Here is a 13908-nt window from a genome sequence, read left to right as displayed (position 1 = left end):
TTCCTTTTTTCTCAGAATGTACCCGACTGTTGATTTTGCTACTCCAAGCATGTCTGCTATCTCTCTGATGGATTTTTTCTTTTTTTTCAGCCTCAGGATGTTCTGCTTCACCTCAATTGAGAGTTCCTTAGACCGCATGTTGTCTGGTCACAGCAACAGCTTCCAAATGCAAAACAACACACCTGTAATCAACCCCAGACCTTTTAACTACTTCATTGATTACAGGTTAACAAGGGAGACGCCTACAGAGTTAATTGCAGCCCTTAGAGTCCCTTGTCCAATTACTTTTGGTCTCTTTAAAAAGAGGAGGCTATGCATTACAGAGCTATGATTCCTAAACCCTTTCTCCGATTTGGATGTGAAAACTCTCATATTGCAGCTGGGAGTGTGCACTTTCAGCCCATATTATATATGAACATGTTTTTGAAAACAGCTAAAATAACAAAACTTGTGTCACTGTCCAAATATTTCTGGACCTAACTGTAAGTGTTATATAGTACCATCTATGGAATGTGTACAATCGGGTTATTGTAGCACACTTTTTGTTTCCGCATAGCACAGTAAGGCATAAACCTTGATTAGGTCAACCTTTCCTATGTACTTATCATACTCTGATGAATATTCTCCCTTTTGTGATCAAGACAAAGACATCCCTCATGTCCTTCTACTTGACCACCAGCATGTTGTCACAATATTGAGCTCTACTTTATTTCTAATCAGATGCCCACTTAGTGACTTATTATTATTATTATTATTATTATTATTATTATTTATTATTATAGCGCCATTTATTACATGGTGCTTTACATGTGGAAAGGGGTACACATAGTGGGGACAAGTACAATAATCATAAACAAAACAAGGCACAGACTGGTACAGCAGGAGGACAGTGCCCGCGAGAACTAACAGTCTACAAGGGATGGGTGAGGATACAGTAGGTGTGGGTAGAGATGATCATGCGGCGCTATATGAGACTGCAGGTTGTAGGCTTGTCGGAAGAGGTGGGTCTTCAGGTTCCTTTTGAAGCTTGAGGCGAGAGTCTGATATGTTGTGGCAGAGCATTCTAGAGTATGGGGGACGCACAGGAGAAATCTTGAATGGGATGGTGGGAAGAGGAGATGAGAGGTGAGTAGAGAAGGATATCTTGTGAGGGTCGAAGGTTACTTGCAGGTAAGTAAAGTACTGGGAGACTAGGTCACAGATGTATGGAGGAGACAGGTTGTGGATGGCTTTGTAGGTCATGGTTAGTGTTTTGAACTGGAGTTGTTGAGCAATGGGAATCCAGTGAAGCGATTAGCAGAGAGGAGAGGTCAGGGAGTAGCGGGGGACAGGTGGATTAGTCGGGCAGCATAGTTTAGAGAGGGCACAGAGCAGGAGGTTGCAATATTCCATGCAGGAGACAATAAGGGCATGCACTATTTTTTTTTTTTTGCTGCTTCTTGGGAAAGGAATGTATGAATCCGGGAAATACTTTTGACAGGAGGTGAAGAGACCTTGAATGTAAAGGGGGCTTTACACGCTACGATATCGTTAATGTTTTGTCGTCGGGGTCAAGTTGTTAGTGACGCACATCCGGCGTCATTACCGATATCGCAGCGTGTGACACTGACCAGCGACCTTAAGCGACCTCAAAAATGGTGAAAATCTTTCACCATGGAGAGGTCGACCCAAACTCAAAAATCGGTAAGGGTTGTTTATCCAGGTGGTTCGTCGCTCCTGCGGCAGCACACATCGCTGTGTGTGACACCGCAGGAGCGAGGAACGTCTCCTTACCTGCTGCCGGCCACAATGCGGAAGGAAGGAGGAGGGCGGGATGTTAAGTCCTGCTCATCTCCGCCCCTCCGCTTTGATTGGCCGGCCGCTTAGTGACGTTGCGGTGACGTCGCTGTGATGCCAAACGTCCCTCCCCCTTGAAGGAGGGATTGTTCGGCAGTCACAGCGACGCCGCCTACCAGGTAAGTATGTGTGACGCTGCCGTAGCGATAATGTTCGCTACGACAGCGATCACAAACAATCGCATGCGCGACGGGGGCGGGTACTTACACGCTCGCTATTGCTACAAATTGCTAGCGATATCGCTACCGTGTAAAGCCCCCTTAAGACTTAAAAGAGAGATCAGAGTCTAGAGTTTCTCCCAGGCAACGTGGGACTGGGGAAAGGGAGCAGCCATTGACATTGATGGATAGGTTGGTTGCAGGCGTTGAGTGAGGAGGAGGAAAGATAATGAATTCTGCTTTGTTCATGTTCTGTTTTATAAATCAAGCAGAGAAAAAGGATGAAATAGCAGACAGACACTGTGGAATTCTGGATAGTAAAAAGGGGATGTCAGGTCCAGAGAGGTAGATCTGCGTATCATCAGTGTAGAGGTAATACTGAAAGCTGTGGGACTCTATGAGCTGTCCCAGGCCAAAGGTGTAGACAGAGAACAGCAGGAGTCCTAAAACTGAACCTTGGGGGACACTGACAGATAGGGGCGAGATGAGGAAATGGTGTGAGAGTGGTAGATGCTGAAAGTTTGGTCGGTTAGGTATGAGGAGATCCAAGAAAGCGCCAAGTCTGTGATGCCTGTGGACCTATGCAGACCCTTCTGGTTTTTGTCAATTAGTGAACCCAGCAATGAGTGCAACAATTCTCACACAATTTTCACTCTCATTCCCTGGACAGGGAGCATTCAGATATGTATGTCGCGGGCAGGGAGGGCGTTGTCGCTGCTGCGCTCTCGCTAACGCTCGGGTCCGGCGCTGCTGCGGCTGCTGCTGCTGCTCGTTGGCTCGAGCGGTGGGCCGGATCCGGGGACTCGAGCGGCGCTCCTCACCCATTAGTGAAAGGGGTGGTTGGTTTGGGGGATTTAGTCCATGACGCCACCCACGGGTCGTGGTGAAGATAGGCACCACCGCTGCTGATGACGGGGATACCGGGAGCGATGGTAGGGAGCAGCTGGGATGTTGTTTTCCCCCTCCGTGGGTCGGGGTCGGTGGTCCCGGGGCCCGGTGATGTTGTGACGGGGAGGCAGGGTCGGTGAGGTGCAGGGTTGCAGGGACAGCGCGGCGCGGTGCCGGATGGCACGGGTGTACTCACTCAGCAAGAAAGGTACAAAGTCCTCAATGAGCAGGAAGTAAACCAAACGGCTGGATGGACGGGTCCCGCAGCCGGCTGCAGTGCTTCTCCCCAGACAGGTGATGGCGGCTGTCTTTCCCTGCACCTTAATGTTCTCTTTCTGACTACTATGGATTCCCAACGGTAGTCCGCTCCCCGGTGTATGGGTACCGGAGGAGTCCGTTTCCCTGCAGACGCTGGCCCTTGGGTCTCTAGCCTTAGGCGGTAGCTGTATACCCTCACGGTGTGGGCTGTTGCCTTCAATCGGGACTTTTGCTGTTGTGAAACCCCTGGGGTTCCAGTCACATTCGGATCTGACTGTTGTCGGTGGCTCCAAGCCTGGTCGGGGTCCGATGGCCCTGCCTGTGTGTGCTGGCTTCACTCCGCTCCCCGGTCGGTACCGGCGGGCCGTCGCCCATCCCCGGTCCTACGGTTCCGCGTTGCTCCACCACTTCTGCAGACGGCCACCACCGTCTGCCAACCTTGCTGTCAGTGCCTGGGCCACAAACCCAGACACCCAAGTGCTTACTCCTCACTCCTCAAACTCCAAACTCTATCTGTCACTTTTCCCGCCTCCAGGCCAGTGAACTCCTCGGTGGGTGGGGCCAACCACTTAGCTCCGCCCCACCTGGTGTGGACATCAGACACTGGAGGGAGGCAACAAGGGTTTTTGTTTGGCTGGTGTCCCTGTCTAATGGGGGTGGGTGTATTTGTATGTTATATGTGACGACCTGGCTAGTCCAGGGCGCCACATGTACTATATGTCCTTCCATTCTTAAACCCTAAATCTATCAAACATGACTTTAGGTACTCTTGCAAATTATACACATTTAGACTATTTTGCCCTTTTATTGGGCAAATATTGTAATTTAAGCCTTCTCTTATAGTGGATTAGAGAATCATCTATGCAAATTACCCTTTGGGGGATTTAGACATCAGCAAATTTGTTGCTGAAGTGATCAATAACTATTCTAATTTTGAATATGTGAGTAAAGTTGTGTTGACCTTGGGGTTGAGAATGTGCATTATCACTGTTAAGCAAAAGCTTTTAAATGACCTCAAAGCATGAAACAGTCACAGCCATGTAGAAAAGTGAAGTGCTGTAAAAAAAAGTCAGCATTCCAATATTGCCGAATTTCTTGTTTCCTTATTTTGCCCATATGAAGCAGAATACCCGAAATGTCACTATTTTCATGACTCTACGGGGTTTCTACAGGGTTTCAATTATTGAATGATGAATTGGGCTTTTGGACAAGAAATTGCTTGGCAAATAAATTAGTCTGGGCCACCATTAGATCTACATAATCTTTAGAGAACAAGACTTTGGAATAGGTGATATGTGAGGTGTGCAGTTTCAAACTGGATTACTGAGCAGACTAGAAGAAAAGGAATTTTAGGCTCATAATTTTCAGGTGATACAGAGAAAGAAAGGTAAATTGTACGTAATTTGACACAAAACTCCAAAAATGGGCTGGACTAAATTGTTGGCACCTTTAACTTAATATTTGGTTACACACCATTTGGAATAAATAACTGCAATCAATCACTTCCTATAACCATCAACAAGCTTCTTACATCTCTCACCTGGAATTTTGGACCAATCTTCTTTTGCAAATTGCTCCAGGTCTCTCAGATTTGAAGGTGCCTTCTCCGAACAGCAATTTTAAAATCTCTCCACAAATGTTCAATAAGATTTAGATATGGACTCTGTGCTAGCTAATTCAGAACTCTCCAGCGCTTTATTTCCATCAATTTTTCGGTGCTTTTGGTAGTGTGCTTGGTGTCATTGTCCTACTGGAAGACTCATGACCTAAGATGCAAACCAAACTGACACTGGAAATTACAATGAGACCCAAAATCCTTTTGTAATCTTCAGATTTCATGATGCCTGGGACATAGTCAAGGCACACAGTGCCAAAGGCAGCAAACCAACCCCAAAACATCTTTGAACATCCACCAGTGGTGACTATAGGTACTATTTTATTTTTTTGTAGGCCTTATTCCATTTTAGGTAAACAGTGGAATGATGTACATAACCAAAAATCTTTATCTTGGTCTCATCTGCTCAAAAGGCACAATCAGGAAGGATTTGGGCTTACTCACTTATATTTAGGAAAACTGCAATATAGCTTTTTTATGTCTCTGTGTCATAAGTGAGATGCTGCTGGATCTCCTAGCATAGCGTTTTATTTCATTCAAATGTTGACAGACAGCTCTCGTAGACACTGATGCACACAGAGGTAGCAGAACAGCTTAAATTTGTTTGCAACTTGTTTGGAGCTGCTTATCCACCATCTAGACTATCCTGCATTGCAACCATTCATCAATTTTTCTCTACCTTTTACATTCAGGGAGATTAGCTACAGTGCCGTAGGTTGTAAACTTCTTGATTATGTTGTTTACTGTGGAACAAGGAACGTCACGTCCTTTGGTGATGGACTTGTAACCTTGAGATTGTTGATGTTTTTAAACAATTTTGATTGTCAAGTCCTCAGACAGTTCTCTTTTCCTCACAGACACACAATACAAAGACTGAGTCAACTTCTCCCCTTCCCTTTTTATCTGGTTTCATGTGGGATTTTCATATTGCCCACACCTGTTACTTGTCACAGGTACGTTAAGGCCCCTTTACACACTGCAACATCGCTAGCGATATTGCAGTAACTTTGTGCTTTGTGACATAATAGCGACCTCCCCAGCAACATTGCAGTGTGTGACACGCATCAGCAACCTGGCCCCCGCTGTGAGATTGCTGATCGCTACAAATCTTTCAGGACCATTTTTTTGGTCCTTTGTTTCCCGCTGCGCAGCATGCATTGGTGTGTTTGACACCATTACAACAACATCGCTAGTGACTTAGAACCCAGCGTGCTATAGTGTCCCCTGCTGTGTGACACGTCCCCAACGACCAGCGAGGTCGTTCTGCAGGTCCGTATAGCTGCTGCGTCATTGGCCAGATCTGCCTGTTTGACAGCTCACCAGCGACTTTCCAGCGATCCCGGCCAGGTCGGGATCGCTGGTGGGATCGCTAGAAAGTCTCAGTGTGTAAAGGGGCCTTTAGAATGTGCATCACATACTTGAAACAAAGTTGTTTACCCACAATTTGGGAAAGATGCCCAAAATTTTCTCCAGCCTATTTTTGAGGTGTTGTGTGTTATTATGTCAAATTTGACCTTTTTTCCATGTTTTTTTGTTTTGTGCCAATACACACAAAGGAAATTAACTTTAATAACAATTGCAATAATTTTCTGGGAGAAATACTACATTTCCTGGAACAGTTTCAAGTGGATCAACACTTTTGGCCATGACTATAAGTATCTTGGCTGTAACATGTCCTTAATGATTAAATTATTACATTCACATCTAGACTTAAGGCCCACTTACACACAATGATATCGCTAACGAGATATCATCGGGGTCACGATGTTGGTGATGCACATTCAGCCTCGTTAGCGATGACGTTGTGTGTGACACCTTCAGTAACGATCGCAAAAAGGTGTCAAATCATTCGTCGTGTACACGTTGTTCATTTTGAAAAAATTGTTCCTCGTTTGGAACGCAGGTTGTTTGTCGTTCCTGCGGCAGCACACATCGCTATGTGTGACACCGCAGGAACGAGGAACAACATCTGCGCCGCCGGGAATGAGGAAGGACGGAGGTGGGCGGGATGTTCCAGCCGCTTATCTCCACCCCTCCATTTCTATTGGGCAGCTGCTTAGTGACGCTGCTGTGATGCCGAATGAACCTCCCCCTTAAAGGAGAGATTGTTTGGCGGCCACAGCGACGGTGAACAGAAAATTGCGTGTGATGCTGCTGTAGCAATATTGTTCGCTACGGCAGCGATCACCCCGTGACGCGCCACCGACGTGGGCGGGTGCTATCGCTCGCGACATCACTTGCGATGTCGCAGCATGTAAAGCCCGCTTTACTTCCACCAAACTGCGGAGCAATGAGCGACGAGCACAGTGAGAGATTTGACCAAGATATCGCTGCTATGGAGAAAAGATATCAAGGAAAATAGAATCCATCAATGCTTGCTGATTACTCACAATTGTAAGAGATGATCTGGTGTAAGAATACAAGAGACCAGCAAAAAAGAGTTATCACTGAATGACAACCAAGTTTTGTAGTGCAATTTCTGCAACTGTTAATAATTCCCAATAGTGTTTAGACTTGTTTCAGTTATTTCAACTGTTGCTAAGTTTGCTCCAAATAAATATCAGAAAATTCTCATAACAAAATATTCTGCATCTTTATATTTGCAAAATGAATAATGTTTCAAGGAACTGAAACTTCAATACATTAATTATATGTAAATATTTTCATTGTCTGATTTGAATCCAGGAGGTCAAAATCATTAAAAAAATGGCTCATTTCATAACTGAATCTGACAACTTTTGAATATAAGTAGAACAGTGATATTGGTTTATAATTTTGTAATTAAAAAAAATCAGTTTCTGACCTCAAAAAAGGATTTTTTTCCTTCCTAGTTGTGAAGCAATAGCTTCAAAACTAATAAAACTGATAATTTTGGATGGCTTATTTTTAGCAAAGTCCTATTCTCTTGATATTCCAAAAACAGTGATAATTATGTACCGCCCCACGCTCAGCTGTAGCCGAGCCGCTCGGATCCGGGCTCGTGTGTCGGAGGCTCGAGCATCTCCGGACCGGGGGTCACGTCGCTCTGCAAGGGGCTGGCGCTTTGAAGGGGGTTTTAGATTAAAGTTCGTGATGCCACCCATGGGTTGTGGTGAAGGTAGGCATCACTGCTGCAGTTTACTAGGCACCCCGGGGGAGATGTTGGTGCAGCTTGTGATGTTAACCCCTCCATGGTGAGGAATGGTGGCCCTGGGACCCGTTTGATGTGATGCGATGTCGTTGCTCGGCGGGCAGGACGGTGCGGGGCCCGAAGGCACAGTGGTACTCACTCTGACAGATACACAGGAGTCTCTGGTGAACCAAATGGATGGTGGTCGGTGCCCACAGCCGGCTGCTTCGGTTCCCCAAATGGTTGATGGTGTCCGCCTTTCTCCTACACCTTTCTGTAGTTTTGGACAGCCACGCTTCAGCGACGGGAGTCCCGCTCCCCGGCATTGTGTGTCGGGAGAGCCCATTTGCCCGCAGGCGCTGGCCCTTTGGATCTCTTGGCCTGGGCGGTGGCTGTTATCCGGAATCGGTGGGTTGTTGTCTTCTTTCGGGACTTGGGTGGGAAAGGACATAAAGTCCAGACCTCAATCAGTTAATTAACGGGGTCCGGTAGATTCGGGACCGCGTTTCAGGGTCTGAGTACCCCCTCGTGTGCTCCGGTTTCCAGTCAGTTCCCCGGGTCGGTACCAGCGGGCCACTACCCTGTCCTGGCTACCTACGGTTCCACCAGGCTGTCTTCCCGGCTCCTGCAGACGGCCACCACCGTCTGCCTCCTAGCCAAAGTGCCCGGGCTCTGACCCAGGACACTGGACAGATTTTCTCCTCTACTCCACTTCACTGTCAAAACTCAACTCCTCTCCTCCTCTCCACAGACTAATCTGCTCACTTCTCAAAACTAATCTGCTCTGTTTTTCCTGCCTCTGGGCCTGTGAACTCTTAGGAGGGCGTGGTCAACCGCCTGGCTCCGCCCCCTGGTGTGGACTTCAAACCCAGAGGGAGGTGACTAGGGTTTAGTAGGTTGGCTGATGTCACCTTATTTGGGGATGGGTGTTGTGCAAGGGCCTAACTGTGACTACCTGGCTAGTCCAGGGCGTCACAATTATTGTGCCTAAGTGTATGCAAATTATTTTTTCTTTTGCATCCCCTGTGTATAAACAACAGAAAAGGCATGCATCTGCCCCCAAAAGTGTAATATTTTCAAGTTTTAGACAATTTAAGGAGACTACAAAGTCTCCAACTCTCCTTATGTACTTGTACATTCACTCTGCAGGATGATTTGGGACCTTTTCTTTTAATGCCATATTCCTCCTCTTGTTCCTACTTTTCAAACACGACTGCACTTTATTGCAATTTTCAATAAACACTTCTTCATTCAGCATTAACTCTTTGTCCTCTGGTTTCTTCACATTAAAGTATCATAATGCGCATATGCTGGCAGTATCCTCTGCAACCACTTCACTGATGCCTCTGCTCTTTGCCAGTCATTGCACTGGTTGCGTATCTGTTACAGAATCCAACATAACTCTCACTCACAAAGCTCTCCACGGTTCTGCACCACCATACATTTCCTCCCTCATCTCTATCTATCACCCCACCCGTGCCCTCCGCTCTGCCAATGGCCTAAGACTGACATCCTCAACAATTCGAACCTCCCACACCCGTCTTCAAGATTTCTCACGAGCTGCGCCTATGCTCTGGAACACACTACCAAGAGCAATCTGATTAATTCCCAACATCCACACCTTTAAGCGGGACCTAAAAACGCATTTCTTTAGACTAGCCTATCACCTCACTACCCTGATCTAATCTAGTCCCTTTCTGCCCTTCCTAAAAAAAAAAAAAAAATTACTTCCAATTCTTGTCCCCTGTACCTGTATAAATTCTGGCCGATGACAGGTTCATGCAGCTGGTTTTGAATCCCCTATTAAACTGATGCCTGGACCACATATAACAAGTTCTTTTCACACCCATTCACCTTTTGTGTCTCCCCCATTTCCCCATAGACAGTAAGCTTACGAGCAGGGCCCTCACTCCTCCTGGTATCTTAATTTTGTTATTTTGTATTGTCTCATATTGTCTGTACATGTTCCCTCTGAATTGTAAAGCGCTGCAGAATATGTTGTCGCTATAGAAATAAAACTTATTATTATTATCATTATTATTATTATTATTTCCTTGTGCCTGCTCATTACAGTACTTTGATCTGCCCTCAACAGGGTAGATCAAAGTTCACCTGAACAGAACCACAATGCCAGCCTGTGTGGATGACGTAGACACGTCATTCACACTGGACTGGGTAGAAGGAGGCTGGAGATCACCACAGAGAAGGAGCGCCAGACCCGCAAGCAGTCACACCCATTGGCCTCTAGGTGAGTGTTATAAAGGTGTTTTTTATATTATACACAGCAACCTCGGCTCTTATATACAGCATTGTGGAACGCTGAATATAAGAGCTCAGTGGTGGTGGCCACAACTTATAATCGCCAAATCTGGTGACAGGTTCCCTTTAAAAAAGATGTGTTTGCAGACTTAAAAATGGTTTCAATATATTTCAAGGGGATTTCAAAGTGTTATACACATGCAGGCATTTAGTTATGCAATTTGTGGTGAATTTATCTGCTGCAAATCAACTGTGTGAGAAAATGTGACAAAGTCGTTGAATGTGAAATTTAAAAGACTTGCAAAAACATCTAGTGACCCCGCCTTTGCCTTCAAAATAGCAATTTTTCTAGGTACAATTTTGTAGGATTATGGTCATGTGAATGAGTAACCAGATATACCAAACAGGTGAATATGACAATCATTTTCTTATGTATAGGTAAGTACAATCAATGAAACGGAATCGGCTATGCATGATTCTTAAAACTGGGTGAGGAAAAGGGTACTAAAGTGAAGTTGTGAAAGATAGTTTCAAGTCACAGCCAGGTCACACATCTTGGCAGGTCAGATACTTGAATACAGCAAAAATACCCAAGGTAGCTATACTGTTTTAGCAACCTGTCTTCCTGTCAAAATGTGCTGTTTAACCTCCTTTGAGGAAGCACGAACAAATTGGCAACATTGAGGACCATACATGTACGCATACCTCCCAACTTTTAAAGAAAGGAAAGAGGGACAAACTGTGCGGCGTGGCGATTTAGGCCACGCCCCTAACCACACCCATTTCACAACTAGTCACGCCCATAACCACTCCCCATCCACACCCATTCAGCGCTGCAGATCACATTGTTTTATAAACAATAATTATAAACAGAAAAAATATAATTATAGTTTCTTAATAATATAGTTTCTTAATGCAAACTTGGTAGTATTTATTTTAAATTCGAATATTTCAAAACTACAAAATTCTATTCTAAAGCAGATCTGACACCTTAATCTACACTATGTAAAAGCTGCACATCACATATCAGGTCTACTCTATTAGATAAATTATCTTTAATAACATTGTGCTTTTGGTTAACCCCTTTACGACCCCAGTTTGTCCTTGGTAATATCGGCTGTTGTGGTGAATTGGTGGTGACCCCACACACACATCTGCTGATTTGAACAACAGACATGTGGGGCTGACAGGCGCAGGTGGATCCGCGATCCACCGGCACCTGCTTTTCACTTAGATCACGCTGTCAAAATGTGACAGCGTGATTTAAATGGCCACGCCATTCCTTGCTGCTATTGGAGCCCTGTGACGCAATCACTGGGAGATGATGGTTTCCATGGTAGCTCAGAGTCGTGATGACTCCTGTTGCTACCATGATGTATTTCCTGTGAGACCTGACAGACCGTCGGCACTGACAGAAGCAGTTGGGCAGCTAAGATGCAGCAGAGCCGAAGCGGTTGGGCAGCCAGGACGCGGCAGAGCCGAAGCGGTTGGGCAGCCAGGATGCGGCAGAGCTGAAGCGGTTGTGCCGCCAGGACACGGCAGAGCCGAAGTGGTTGGGCAGCCAGCACGCGGCAGAGCCAAAGCGGTTTGACAGCCAGGACGTGGCAGAGCCGAAGTGGTTGGGCAGCCAGAACACAACAGAGCCGAAGCAGTTGGGCAGTCAGGATGCAACAGAGCCAAAGCAGTTGGGCAGCCAGGATCCAGCAGAGAAGAACCGATTGGGCAGCCAGGATCCAGCAGAGTAGAACCAGTTGGGCAGCCCGTCCAACAGAGAATAAAGGGAACCTGTCACCCATCCAACCAGTCTGCACCGCACTGCGCCTTAGGTGAGTATTATAAAGTGATTTTTACTTTCTATACAGCGGCCTGGGCTCTTATATACAGCATGTTAGAATGCTGTATATAAGAGCCCACTGGTGGTGGCTGCAGCTTATAGTCACCAAATCTGGTGACAGGTTCCTTTTGAAGGGAACCTGTCAGGTGCAATATGCACTCAGAGCCAGGAGCAGTCCTGGGTGCATATTGGTATTCCCTGCCTAACCATCCCTGTATACACTAGCATAGATAAAGAGATCTTTAGCAAAAGTATTTTTAAAGATCTTATATCTTATGCTAATTAGTGCAGGGACTAGTCCCAAGGGCGTTACTTCGCTTGGCTAGTCGGCTCACATAGCATGTTAGCACGTTATTATGCCCCTGTGGGAGTACTAACATTCTATGTGAGCCGACTAGCCAAGCGAAGTAACACCCTTGGGACTAGTCCCCGCACTCAATAGCATAAGATATAAGATCTTTAAAAATACTTTTTCTAATGATATCTTTAGATATGTGAGTGTATACAGGGACTGTTAAGGCTGCTTTACACGCTTCAATTTTGTGTGCGATCACATTTGCGATCGCACACACCCCCATTGTTTGGGCGGCTTGGGCAATTTCTTGCCCGTGTCGCACAATCCTGTAAACCCCCGTTACACGTACTTACCTTCCAAACGACCTCGCTGTGGGCGGCGAACATCCACTTCCTCATTTTCTAAAAATCGAACGTTGTGTTGTTCATCGTTCCCGTGGCAGCACACATCGCTCCGTGTGACACCACGGGAACGATGAACACAGCTTACCTGCATCCCGCCGGCCAATAAAAGCAGAGGGGCGGAGATGAGCGGGATGTAAACATCCCGCCCACCTCCTTCCTTCCGCATTGCCGGCGGGACGCAGGTAAGCTGTGTTCATCGTTCCCGTGGTGTGACATGGAGCGATGTATGCTGCCACGGGAACGATGAACAACAGAACGTTCGATTTTTAGAAAATGAGCAACGTGTCAGCGATGAACGAGAAGGTGAGTATTTCTGCTCGTTCATTGTTATCACACTACGATATAACTAGCGATGCCGGATGTGCGTCACTTACGACGTGACCCCTCCGACATCTCGTAAGATATATCGTAGCATGTAAAGCCCGCTTTAGGCAGGGATTAGCAATATGTACCCAGAACTGCTCCTGGCTCTGAGTGCAAATTGCACCTGACAAGTTCCCTTTAACTGGTAGGGCAGCCAGGATAAAGCAGAGCTGAACCTGTTGGGCAGCTAGGACCCAGCAGCTCTGCAGGCAGGAGACCATGTGATCGGTAAGCTAATAGAAGCCTCTGCAGATGCTAACTCTGCATAGGTTATTACTGGCCAGTGCTAAGTGCAGGAGAGGAAACGAGTGGTGTTTGCACTGTCTTCTCCTTAGGTTCCTGATTCCCTATGTGTCTGCAGCAGTGAGAAGCAAATGTGGCGCCCCAGGACCTGGTCGCCACAACAGCATTGCCCCTCCAAAGGGTTAATGCTGAGCCTGGAGGTAATTGGGGGAATCATTGGCCAGTAAGTTTAACATCCAACGTAGTTTCTCCCTCAGGCCAGCAGGGGGAGCTCTTAACCTGGAGTTCCAGGGAGTATTCCTTAAGTCTGACCTGAGGGAGGAGTTAGTGTTCAGTCTGTAGAGAGAAAGCAGAGAGAGCAGACGCAGAGTGTGCTGTCTTGTGGAACTGGGGCCTGGAGCTGGAGTAGCTTGGCCCAGTGAAGCAAGATTTGCAGAGAGGCACAGAAGAGACTCAGACATCGGAGTCTGTGGTTGCCAGGGTATAAAATCCTTCCCTGGTGGCTGAATCCGGAGGGCAGGAGAGCTGCAAGCCCCCTGGCCCAGAAGCAATCTGAAGGTACAGCTGCATCCCAAGGGCCCGGTGTGGACTCCTGCAGAGAAGCACCCGAGAGGGCCTGCGCAGTCTACCACACAGAAAAAGGGAC

The sequence above is a fragment of the Anomaloglossus baeobatrachus genome, chromosome 3, assembly GCF_048569485.1.
Source record: "Anomaloglossus baeobatrachus isolate aAnoBae1 chromosome 3, aAnoBae1.hap1, whole genome shotgun sequence".
In the NCBI taxonomy this organism is placed as follows: domain Eukaryota; kingdom Metazoa; phylum Chordata; class Amphibia; order Anura; family Aromobatidae; genus Anomaloglossus; species Anomaloglossus baeobatrachus.
Note: the sequence above shows the minus strand (reverse complement) of the source record.